Source organism: Rattus norvegicus, chromosome 4 (genome assembly GCF_036323735.1).
Source record: "Rattus norvegicus strain BN/NHsdMcwi chromosome 4, GRCr8, whole genome shotgun sequence".
NCBI classification, from domain to species: Eukaryota; Metazoa; Chordata; class Mammalia; order Rodentia; family Muridae; genus Rattus; species Rattus norvegicus.
This window is the reverse complement of record NC_086022.1, coordinates 171,791,649-171,801,922: the sequence shown is the minus strand read 5'-3', so window position 1 is coordinate 171,801,922 and position 10,274 is coordinate 171,791,649. Positions and strand designations below refer to the sequence as shown.

At 45.8% G+C, this 10,274-nt stretch overlaps 1 protein-coding gene across 2 annotated transcripts in view; it reads left to right on the top strand.

Moving 5' to 3' along the window:
• Rerg (RAS-like, estrogen-regulated, growth-inhibitor) overlaps nucleotides 1-10,274 on the top strand; it is a 108,475-nt gene that overhangs the window by 19,346 nt on the left and 78,855 nt on the right. The gene's annotated exons all lie outside the window — the stretch shown is intronic.

Genomic DNA, 10,274 nt, shown 5'->3' with positions numbered 1-10,274 from the left:
AAAGCCGAACAGTGAGTTGCTGGGAAGGAAGATGGGAGGCGTGAGAAGAGTGGAAAAGCAGGAGACTTCATATGTAAACGTGTTCCCTGTCTTCACTGGGAAAAATAGAATGGATATTCTATAACTTGACTCTAAAAAACCCGAGAAGCAAAACTGAGTTTTTCTAAAGCCTGAAAGTCCATGTTTTCAGTATTAAGTAAACTATGTTGTCAAGTCAAGGGTTTAAAAAGAAGTTTAACCCAGTAGAGGAGATTCTCTTCCTTCACTGTGGGCAAGTTGGTCTTGTGAGCAAAGGAACAGGAAGAGACAAGCTCTCACCTGGGGAAGCGCTCCAGCTTCCCACAGCTGGGGATCTTCAACTGGTTAGATCCCCTCAGATAACCAGAGAGCTTTTATCTCTCATGAATAATTCATTATCCCTTACTGCTGGAGCCTTCTAGATCAATCTGTACCTTTAAAAGCCATGACGTTTATGATAGACGCCAAGGATCATTTTTAACTGTTACTCATATTTTGATTCTGTAACTGAATATTCAAAGTCATAGTACTTGGACATTTAATAAAAACTCGACGCTCAGATCTTTCATGGCAAACTGGAACCTTTACCAGATGCTTCTTCAGGGACCCTGCTCCCCGAAGTGAAACAGAAAGGAGATTTTCTTCAGCGCAAATTAAGAAAGTCTCCAACCAGCCGTCACTGAGACCACGTAAGCTACTGTAAATGAATTTTTAAAATTTCAGGTCTCACGAAGCAAGATTTTTAAAAGCATATCTTTTTAAAAAGACGTATTTGACTTTTATTTGCGTGTCTGTGTATATACCGTGTGTGTCGGAGGATGCCCTTGGAAGCCGGAAGTCCATCAGCTTCCCTGGAGCCGCCCAACCTGGATGGTGGGAAATGAGCTCCGGTTCTCCGCCAGAGACTGAGCAATCTCTTCAGCTCTTACTCACGATCTTGCATTGCCATCGTTTAGTATAGAAGTAAACAGGTTCTGCCTTATTTGATCTGACAGAACATAAGACATACGTTATAACCATTCTCTCTGCTCAGTCAGGTTTGTTGGCAGACAGTGTGAACATTGAGTTAAAGCATCATTCTCACTTTCAATATGCTGCATCAGTAACAAATAGTAATTTAGATGGTCTTTTTAAAAAAAAAGAAGCTTTTATTATGGTGGTAAGGTTTTCTCTTTTTTACTGAAGGAAAGGAATTGTCAAGATATGGCTAGTTCACTTCGCCCTTGAATGCTTCTACTATGAAGTGCACAGATACAGCAGGCAGAAATAAGTCGGACTCCACAGGTGCTGGGCGGGCCGGCCGGGGCTTAGCTCCTAAGTTGAATTCATTTCGTGCTTCCCAGGACTCAATGCCGGGGCCAGTGAGGAGGCCAACACTTAAAGCAAGTTTGAGAAGCTGAACTCAATCCCCAGGACCTGAATGAAAAAAGGAGGCGCACATACATACACACACACACACACACACACACACACACACACATGCACGCATGCACTCATACACACAAATGTTCTTTTAAAAATCACGATTGATTAACGGGTTTACACTAGTGTGCGGCTATGTCATGGTTAAAGTTAAATTCCAGGCACTTGGAAGCCAAGCGATCTGTGAATTTCTAGCTTTTAAATGATTAGACGATTTTGAGACATAAAAACTGTATTTAGTTTCACATTTAGTTTTGTACCCCCGTGCAGGGCAGATCTCAGTCTAGAACATGGGAATATAAGACATATGTGAAACAGCCCTGTATCCTACACGCTGGGATCTGTACTAACCCCACGGTAGCCTGATACAAAGCAAACAAGAACATTCCATAAAAATGCCCAGGCCACACTAGCATCAAACAGTGGAAACTGTTCACAAAATGTGTGTACGGGGGAAGTCTTGGTAATTCAATTGTCTCTAAATGGCTACATTGGGAAAAGATACAAGACACGGCCACCCAGGGTCTCTCTCACACTGTGATTTACATGAAGCAGATGATGAGATTCTGGCCATTTGAGCTAGTGGTGTTTTGCCCTGAGACTACAATGGACTGAGAATCTTAAGAAGTTTGGGATGAGGTATGCTGCAAACAAGAATGTCTTTAGGGGTCACAGAGCTACCTGTGGTGGACGGAATCACAGGGTGCCCAAACTAGTCACCTGGCTAGTCTTCAAGCTTGTCAGTATGTTCTCTTATGTGAGAGGGAACTTTGCAGTGAGATTGTGTTTATGAGCGCAGAGATGAATGAGTTTTCCTAGATGTGTCTTGGAGAACCGAACCTAAAAGTTGAAAGCAGGGGACTTTCCAGGCTGGGCTTAGAGGCTGAGGCCATGGGAGGATGAAACTAAGAAGTAACAGAACTATAGTTCGAGAAGACTTTTTTTTTTTTTTTAATCTTGAGGGGCCTGTGACGGTCAGATATTTTAACAACTCTCCCAGTGCACGAATCTAGTAATGACAAAGAGAGAACCCGAGCTGGGTGTGCAACTCGCATGCTGGATTTTTTTTTTTAGCTCTAGGTCGGTCTCCCACTCCCTTATGGAGATAAGCTCAACTTAGACACTTAAGCACCGTGAACCGCCGAACACAAATGTCCCCCACATGTCTCCTCTTAACCTGCTTATTATCTATGAGACTCTCACTGGATTCTAAAAGATATAGATACCTAGTCAGTAGTTTATAGCCCTGTAGGATCCAGGCCTCGCTGCCTCACTGGAATGTGAGTTACAGAAGGCGGGAGTTTGCGCAGGAGCTGACCCGATTCCTGACAGGCTTGAAGATGGACAATAAATTTCTGCCGAAGAAAAGACTGCCTCAGGTTGATATTGTAAGTGTTGCATAGAATAGCCAACTGCAGCACAAGCTGTTTTCACGAATGATCCTGAGTCCTGAGCGTCCGAGATTGGCTGGATCTGATTGGCTGGACCTGTGATTGGCACGATCTGTGATTGGTTGGATCTGTGATTGGCTGAATCTGTGGTCCTTCGGATGCTGGTCATCAGGAACTATGTTTATTTTATGATCGGAACCTTCTTCTCTTTTCCTTCTCACCTTCTCATTCCTACTGGGACTGTTTTGTTTCAGAGGTAACATCTAAGTAGGATTATACAGAGTTTATAAAATATAAGTTCAACTATGAATGTTTAAGAATAACTTCCCCTCTCAAGACCAGTTATGTATAAAATACCCGAATGAATTGCCAGCAATGACTTAGGTAAAAATCATCCCTTTTTTTTTAAGGTCTCTAAAAAACAGGTTTTCTGCTCAGAGAAGTGAAATGGGTCTTGTTTGGATTAATTTAGCATTTCTGCGATTATTACATTGTCAAGTTGATTAGATATAGAATCACCATGGAAAGACAATTCTGGGTACCAGTGAGGGTTTCCCTATATGGTTTTACGAGGGAGGATAGACCCACCCTAATATGGTAGCTCTGTCCCATGGGTTGGGGCCCCCTGGAAGAAGAAGAAAGTAAGCTGAATGCCGGTGTCCTCTTGTGTTGGCTCTCTGACTGTGGACAGAGCATAACCAGGCACCTAGCGGTCCTGCTACGTGGCTTCTGTGCCATGATGGACAACACCAGCAAGCCTTGAGGCAACATAAACCCTTCCTACTGAGGACACTTTTGTGACATGTTTTACCACAGCAATGAGGAAAAAAGGAACTATAAACCTACAGGTCAGCAAATGTTTTCCCCTGCTTTAGCGTTTGAGGGAAACGCCTATTTTTGGTGCAAAGTGTACAGTATTTGCAGTGGAGGTCCTCGTTGACTTCACATCAGGACTTTACCACTGAGCACAGGTGGTGACACAGAGCCCAAGCGTGAGGCCACATGTATCTGAGAAATGCCTTCCCCAAGCACAAAGTGTGATTGAGGTGGGATGTCATATATTTAGCATGTTCAGGCCGGCTCCGTAATAAGATGATGGTGCTAATTATGGCGGTTCAGGAAGCTAGAGCCATCTCTCCAGTCTGCGAAGCTTTGCCTGAACAGGACAGAATGTTCCTCCTTCCCATTTTCATGAATAAAAATGCCATGTCCACCCTGTCTCGTAAGATTGCACGCTGTGTTCAACCCTTTGTGCTTGATACGGCACCGTCTTTGGACTGGCGGTGAATTCTAGGAAGAAATCATTGTCTGGTGAGGGCTCGCTCAGTCAAACCTGTGCTGTACCACAGTCTCACATGGATAGGAGAGGAAGGTCATTTGACCCACTCTTCAAGCAGTCCAAGGTCACACATTCGGCTCTGGAGCAATTGTTGGATAGGATGCACCACGGGTACTGTTTTGGGTGTACTTAACATGTTAATGTCTTTCTTCCTCTCACATATTCCTCACCCACACAAACCATTGATTGAGTGAGCTCCTGCAGACTCTCAGTCCCTGTATCAGATCTGAGGCATGAACTGAGCTCAGGCTGGACCCTGAGGCTGTAAGCTTTCTGGGGGAAGAGAAGAACACTTTCTCAGCAATGTCTCTGTCCCTGCCTTGCACCATGCTGACCTCCACCCACTCTCTCTGAAGTGATTTTCACTTGACCTCTGCTCTATTCTAAACAAATAAATACTAATGGGCCTGGGTAACTAATGAGACAAACAAGGAGAAACAAAACCAGTTAAGCTTGCTGTACCTTACGGAAACAAGTGGAAATTTTCCATAGGTGCAAAGCAGGATATATCATCGTTCCGGGAGCCTTGTGAAGGCCACCTACTTAGCAGGAAGAAAAGTGAGTGGGCAGGGAAGAAAGATTAGCAGTGACCTTTGTCTTAGCTCCCACTCTGCTTCCTAAGCAAGTTGAGAAGTTGCCCTTGAAGAAGCGGGTGGGGGAGCTTTTGTCTGGTACAGCACGTTAGTGATGTTGGACTGTACCCAAAGCAACACTCCCGAAGGCCGCTGTGGAAATCTCAACGCCCCCTTACCCCATCTCTCCACAGCTAATTAGATTCTTCTCAAGTCAACAGCTATCTGTTCATTAGTCATGATTTGAGTGGTGTTCACAGAGGCTCTCCTTCTCAAGACTTTGCAAACATTAATTTGACAAGCCCTTCAGCTGTGGGTGTGTGTGAGGGGAAGGGGGTGGCCAAGACGTTTCTCAAGGTTTATTTTGATTTGTAAGTATACACAGGAGTGTGTGAATGTGAGTTCAGGGGCCTGCTGCAAAGAGTAGAATGTCCTGGAGTTGCAGTTACAGATGGTTACTAGGTGTGGTAGGGAGCGGGCTCTGATAGAGCCGCACACGCGCGTGACCACTGAAGTTTCTTTCCAGCCTGACAGGTTAAATCTTCCCCCAGATTATACGCTGAGAGATAACTGATGTGGCAGTGCCAACACCGGAGGTTCCACTGCTGGGGAGTGAGTGAGGGAATCCTTAGCCCAAGCTACTTCCGGAATTTAGGCAAGCTAGAAATGGGTTCTGCAAACACAGTGGATGTTGGGGTCCTTACAAAACTCATGCCTAGACGTCAAGGGGGGCAGAGGCCAGCCTGGTCTACATAGAGTCCCAGGTTGTCTTGAGAGAGAAAGTGGGGTGCGATGGGATCAGTGTGGGGCTAGAGAGGTGACTCGATGGTTTGAAGAGAGCTTTCTGCTCTTTCAGAGGACCTGAGGTCAGTTCTCAGCATCCTCATCTGGCAGCTGTGAGCTGCCTGTAACTAACTCTCCAGCGCCCCCCTCCGGTTTCCAAAGGCACCTACATTTATATAAAATTTAAAAAGAAAAAATGTTCTTAAAAATTAATGCCCACAGAATCTTACTCAATAAGATTATTCCCCCCTCAGGATTTTAGCGCCTTCTCAGCAACCCAACACAATGAGCTCAAACTTAGCACCCGGAGGGAAAAGCTAGGGTCCTTCTGCCTTCCCGGAATTGCTCCAAATCAGTTAAAGAAGACCTGTTTCTTGGAGACTAGAGGCAATGTTGAGAATTCTTGGTAGAGATGGGCTTCGGTCTTTTAAACAACACCAAGGCTGTATACACAGTGTGTAAATCTGAGATAAGGAAGGGCCTGCTAGCAAAATGCATGGTGTTCTTTTGTGACTGAGACCCCACTGCATTACGGAGGCTGGGCTCCCTTAAATCATAAATGATTAGTTAAATAAAGCTGATATTTCAAAGCTTATGTCCAAAGGGAAGCTATACCTATTTTCTTTTCTTGAAAATAGTTTTTTTTTCCCCATACAGTATACTCTGATTATGGTCCCATGTCATGCGCCCCACCCCCACTCACTCCCACCATCTCCTCTGAATTCCTCTTTGACTCCCTCCCGTCTGAAGAATATAAAATAAAACAGAAGCCTACAGACCAGACTAAAACAGAAGAGACAACAAGAAGAGAAAGAACCAGAGAAAAGGCACAAGAAACACGGATAGGTGCGGAGACCCACACATTAGCACACACAGGGACCTATTTTTAAGAACTGGGAAGCTGGAGGCAAAAAAGTGAGGGAGCGGGTAGGAAGAAGGTTGTTGCAAAGAGGCCAGTTTTTTTTTTTTTTTTTTTTTTTTTTTTTTTTTTTTGTGACTTCTGAAGGAGCCTGTGTGGAGGCCTCTGCCTCCCCGCCACCCCCAACCCCCATCAGCAGAGGCCTGGAATGTGCTGCCAAAGGAAGTCTGTGTTTGTTAGTGAGAGTTCAGCCTGCAGCCTGTGAAAGTGTGTCGGGCAAGCCTTGATGTCCTGCAGAAGCCAGCCTTCTCCTCTCCGCCCCACTCCCCCCCCCCCCCCCGCCCAAGAGATTTAGCATAATCCCCTGCAGGTTCTCCACACCGGGAAATCATCTAAAGCCCGTGACTCATTGTTTTGATTGCTCTAAGGGTACTCGCTTTTTACTTGGTTTCCTCCTCTGGCAGCCAAGTCTCTGATTCAACTCCTTTTGCGGGGAAGGGGTGGGAAAACAGACTGAGCTGAAGCTCGAGCGCATGCGCGCGGCGCGCACGCTCGCACAACCCTCCCCGCCCTCCACTGGTGTGCTTGGCTCATGGAGATAGTAACCAGAAGCATTTGCTGGTACCCAAATGTAGGGACAGAAGAAGACAGCGAGAGAAACAGTAGCCGAAGGTTGGGAGTTTTCTTCCATTTGCAATTACTCCTCTCTCTCTTTTATTCTTATTGACAGAGTAGTGTTTTCATGCAAACCAGACAGAGTCAAAATGCCAAAGGATCAGGGCTATGTCTCCCAGGACTACTCCATCGCTCAGCACACTGCAGGCTGTATCGTGTGGCCGTTATTAAGTCACAGAACCATGGCTGTTCATAGAACCCGTTTTCCTGCTTTCCTGTTCTTTGTGAGGAACCTAGGATGAGGATGTGGTTAAAGTTATCACGGTCTTCAGAGGCAGTCCCCTAAGATCTTCCCAGGGGAAGAGCACACCAACTGGTTATTCAATACCAACCAAATTGTCAGCCCTGAAAACATACACACAGGTGACGTTACACGACCGAGCATGTTGCATTTAGGAGACTATATGTGTATGCAGGTATGGATATGACAACAGTCAGTGAAAAAGGAGGCTCTACATTTGAAAGAGAGCGTAGGGAGGTAGATGGGAGGCTTCGGAGGGAGGAAAGGGGAAATGATGTAATTATATTATGATCTAAAAAATATATGAATATATATATATGTATATATATATATATATATATATATATATATATATATTTAAAGGACCCAGGAGTCCATAGAATTGGCTGTTTGTAGGTTTCCTCCAGGGCAATGAGAGTATGGCGAGTATGGCGAGTATCCCGTGCTGTCATAAAGGAAGTGTGTGATAGGGGTGCTAGTATAAAAGGAATCTGTTATCCAGTTGACATTGGCCTACCCACATTAATTTCCTAGTTTTGATGAAATTCGGCGGTTATATGAGGTGTTGACATCTGTGGGACCTAGATGGAACTCCGACCTTGTTCCTACAGATCTTTTCAAAGTCTAGGATGGTCTCAAGAGAGTTACTGCAGGTTGATATTATCTCTCTACATTTTCAACATTAGGGGATAAACGACTACACAAGACCCAGGTCAGAGTCAAGGTCGCTGACTTGGCATCTGTTTGTCCACTCAACAGTCCATGGATCCATTGCTCTGTCAGCGTCTGGGGCTGAACAGTTCAGGAGTTAGGCAGATCCTCGCTAAGCTGTTTGCACCAGGATGAGGGAGGTGCACGGGCTGGTGTGAAAAGACAGAGGCTAAGGAAGGCTCAGTGGACCGGATAGAGACCACCCAGCTGCAAATGCCTATGCATTAGCCAAGGGGGCGGGGGTGACTGGAGAAAGAGGGGAGGTGGGGGCAGAATGTGTCTGAGGCACAGGAAGCAATGCCTCAAGGATGAGAGACACAGAGGGCGATGGAACTGGGAAAGTGAAACAAAGGAGTTTAGAATATGGAGGCCAGTGGGAGCGGAGATGAAACTGGAAAGATAAGCGGTGTATACATTACACCAAGGAGTCGGTGGTTTAACCGAAATGTGATGGCGAACTAATACGGAGCCTGAATGGGGAGCCTCCAGAGATGGCCCTGCTGGAGAGTGCTTGCCACACAAGCTGAGACCTAACAGAGCTGGGGGGGGGGGGGGCAGTGAGCGCTCCCACTGCTGAAGAGGCAGAAACAGAAAAGTTCCTCCTAGACAGTCCAGCAAACTGCCGAGCTCCAGCTTCAGTGGGGGACCCCCATCTTAAAATAGCAAGTTAAAGAAGCAATTGCTGTTGACCTCTGGCCTGCACATGCAGACACATAGGTGTGCACGCACATAGAAGCATAGGCACAACGTGAACACACACACGCACAGAGCTTGAATCAGGGAGTCTGATTAAAAACAAATGTATGTTTGCACCAAAATCAAACACCTCTGACTTTTCTGGGATAGAAGTAGATTATTTGGGGCAGAATAAGAGCGAACCAAGGAGAGTGACAGTCTTAGTCAACAATGTCATAGCCTTGGCACCTTGATAAGGATTTGAAACTAATGGGGACAGAGTGGAGGAACTTCAGGTATACAGCCAATGGAGCCAGTGTCTGAAATGCAGAGTGACACGGAAGGGGCGATTTAATGTTTTGAATACTCACCTCCACCATCTAGAATCTGTAAGTTATTCAATCTATGTGTACACTCAAGCCTTGCAGGTACCAGTGGCCTGTGACTGCTTTGTGGCTTTCTGGAGATCTATATGAGTGTAGGTAGGTGTGTCAGACATACCCTAACTTAGCCCTTCAGTCATGTCCTCCGTCTCTGAGTTCAGATTGAATCTGTAATTTGCTTCTAACCAGCAGAAAATGACAGGACGGTTGAGTGGCACTTGTATAATTAAATTATACTATATAAAGAAAGCACCGTCTTAGCTGGCTATGTGGGAAAGACCTTTCCTGCCATCTTCCAACTTTCTGCTGTATTTAAAGGGGACTTGTATGGCAAGGGATTATGGGTAAACGCTTAGCACTGCAAGTGGCCACGGGTGACCACCACTATGAAACCTTAAACCTACAAAGTCACGTTGAGGCATTGAGTTCTGCTAAGCATGTGAAGAGGTTTGGAAGCAAATCTTGTCCATGCCAAGTCCCCACTGAGATGACACTGTCTCACAGATCGTTACGTTGCTCAGAATCATGGACCCCAGCCTGAGAAACTGAGGTGCTGGATCTGGTGCTGTGTCCCAGGACTGGGGAGGTAGAAGCAGGAGGATCAGGAGTTCACGGACAGCCTTGCCTACACAGTGCAGTCGAGATTATTAGCCCAGGCTACATGAAAGAAAACCAGAAACACTGGGGTGACAAAGCGTGTTGTTCTAAGCCACTGAGTTGGTCACAGTTTGTTGTGCAGTCACAGGAGACATCCTTGAGCACTCGTTCTCCCTCTTCTGTGTGCCTCACCTCTCTTAGAACCGTCAGAGGCTTCACCTGACAGCTCTTCCCTCTGCCTTCCACTACCCTTTACATTTCCAGCTACCTAGTCTGGAAATTCCAAATACGGAAATCTCTCCTTGGCTCTGCTTATCGGACATGGCTGTCTTACACATGGAAAGACATCGTTACCACCTTGGAGCAACCCCAGAATGATGGTGAGAGAGCTGGACATTTGCTCCTAGGTGTTAGAATACTTCAGCATTTTCTTGCTGCCTAAACCCTGCCAGCCCATCCTAGTCCCACGCTGGCCTTCCGTGTTCTCCTCTGTGTTTTGCCAAGGCCCCTGTGGACCTATGGTGCTTTAAGGTTTTGTGTAAACCACCATCGTCCCTTAATTTTGTGTTTCATGAACCTCTCTTTAATCTCTAACAAAACCTCTGATT